Raw genomic sequence first — 2,338 nt, 5'->3', positions numbered from 1 at the left:
CAAAGTCATCCTGGTGTGGCATTCTGGTGGAGAGGAGTTGTTCAGCATGTGAATGTGAACCACAAAGCCATAACCTTTGAGCCCATGAAAGGGCCTGTACAGACACCCATCAAATATCCTTGTGGAGAGGACAAATGTCCACATGACTGGCCAGGATCAAGCTTCAAAAGCTACTCTGGAGGGGCTTTGGAAATAAGAACAATAAGGGATTGACCCCATTTTCCAGTTCTTGCTATGTGGTGGTTTAGAGCAAGCTCAGAGCCATCCTACCAGGATTCAGAGCCCAGTTTAGCCACTTACTATGTAACCTTGGACAAGTTATTGTCCATACTTCAATTTCCTCATCTGCAAAACTTGCATGATAAGAGCTCCTCCTTGGTTCTTCGCGCCCACCCACCGCACGTCGTCGCCGGAGGCGATGGAAGCCCCAGCTGCCGCACCATCGTGTCACCTGAAGAGGAGCTGGACAGGTATAAGCCGGAGGCCCTCGGGAGGCGGCCGGCGGTCCTGCCGTTGCTGAAATTGGTCGGGGAGGCCAACAGCAGCCCCAGCACAGACGGGTCCCTGCCCTCGACGCCGTCCCCTGTGGAGGAGGAGGAGGAGGATGAGTTGTACCGGCAGTCGCTGGAGATCACCTCTCCTTACCTTCGGGAGCAGGCGACCGGCGCCAAGGACGCCAAGCCCTTGGCGAGCAGCGCGACCACGAGTCGGCCTTCCAAGGCATGCTTCGGAAACTGGACATCAATAACGAAGATAATGTCAAATCTTTGCCTTGAGTGATGGTCCATGTTTTCAGTGACGGCGTAACAAACTGGGGCAGGATTGTGACTCTCATTTCTTTTGGTGCCTTTGTGGCCAAACACTTGAAGAGCATAAACCAAGAAAGCTGCATCAAACCATTAGCAGCAAGTGTCACAGACGTTGTCATAAGGACAAAATGGGACTGGGTAGTCAACAAAGAGGCTGGGATGGGCTTGTGGAGTTCTTCCACGTAGAGGACCTCGAAGACGTCGTCAGAAATATGCTGCTGGCTTTTGTGGGTGTTGCTGGAGTAGGAGCTGGTTTGGCAGATCTAATAAGATAGCCTTGTAAGTGCAATAGTTGACTCAACCAACAACAGCCACCAAAACCATGTAACGTCTGTGAACTCATATTTATGAAGCTGGACTTCAAGCTGCCCAGGCTGTAATCTCCAAGAGCTCCACTCTTGCAACCTAATCAGAAAGCAAGTGGCAAGAGGATTGTGACTAACAAGAATAAATACGTGGGAAAAGTACTTCCCCTGATTCAAGAGTCACTATCTGAAAGAAGCAAAGTTCAGTGTCAGCAACAAACTGAGAGGCCCCGGAGGAGGACATTTAGATTTATGTGGCAATGATAGGGTGGAAAGACTTAATTTCTTGTTGAGAACAGGAGAGTGACCAGTAGCCAGTAACCAGGCTAGTCATAGAATTAATTAAATCTGCCCAACAATTTCATTAATTTCCATAGTGTTGAAAGATAAGCACTAAGAAAGCCAGTGACCTGTAAAATGGATCTAAGCTATATGTAATAGAACTATGATTAGAAGCCTCAGTACTGTACAACAGAGTATGAAGGGAAACTTTTCCTCTCTAAATAGCTTTCCCTGGTATACTTCTTGAAGAACAGAAAGTCCAAGTGTTCAGAACTTTTAGACCTGTTCTACTTTGGCTTGGTTTGAATGATTCTTAGTTTATTAGCCTAGTAATGGCCAAGAATACTTGACTTCAGGCTCATTGATTAGTTAACAAATATGGAATATCCTCAATTTTTCAAACAAAAGCTTGCAAATCTATTTGTCTGTAAAAATTGTATATATTTTAACAGAAAGTCTATTTCTTTGAAATGGTCTCCAATTTACATTAGTTTTTTTCATATCCTTTTGAACTTTGCAACTTCTGTAGTTAGGAATCTATTTCTTACAGTTTTTCTATGCTATACTTCATCCTGTTCAGTTATAGAGTGTATACAGAAAGAATTGATGTAATTGTATGCTACCTGATTGCAGTCAAACAAATCTGATTCATAACTATGCAGGCTTTAATTTTCCTATCTGATTTTGGTAAGTATTTCTTAGATAGGTTTTTCTTTGAAAATCTGAGATTGAGGGATTGATGAGTGGAAATTAATTCTTTCACTTTGTTATATGTAGGTTTTCAATAATTGGATCTGAATGGAGTTTTTTTTTTTTTTTTTGAGTTGGAGTCTCACTCTGTCGCCCAGACTGGAGTGCAGTGGCCGCTCCCGGCCACCGCAGCCTCGACCTGCTGGGCTCCGGCGATCCTTCCACCTCAGCTTCCGAGTAGCTGGACTACAG

At 44.7% G+C, this 2,338-nt stretch overlaps 1 pseudogene; it reads left to right on the top strand.

The window, feature by feature from the left end:
- The first annotated feature begins 358 nt into the window (after positions 1-358).
- LOC103262475 lies at positions 359-1,084 on the top strand (annotated as a pseudogene).
- The last annotated feature ends 1,254 nt before the right edge of the window (positions 1,085-2,338 follow it).

The sequence above is a fragment of the Carlito syrichta genome, unplaced genomic scaffold (genome assembly GCF_000164805.1).
Source record: "Carlito syrichta isolate Samal-C Ts95f unplaced genomic scaffold, Tarsius_syrichta-2.0.1 Scaffold304513, whole genome shotgun sequence".
NCBI classification, from domain to species: domain Eukaryota; kingdom Metazoa; phylum Chordata; class Mammalia; order Primates; family Tarsiidae; genus Carlito; species Carlito syrichta.
The sequence above is the reverse complement of the archived record's forward strand: the minus strand, read 5'-3'. Positions and strand labels throughout refer to the sequence as shown.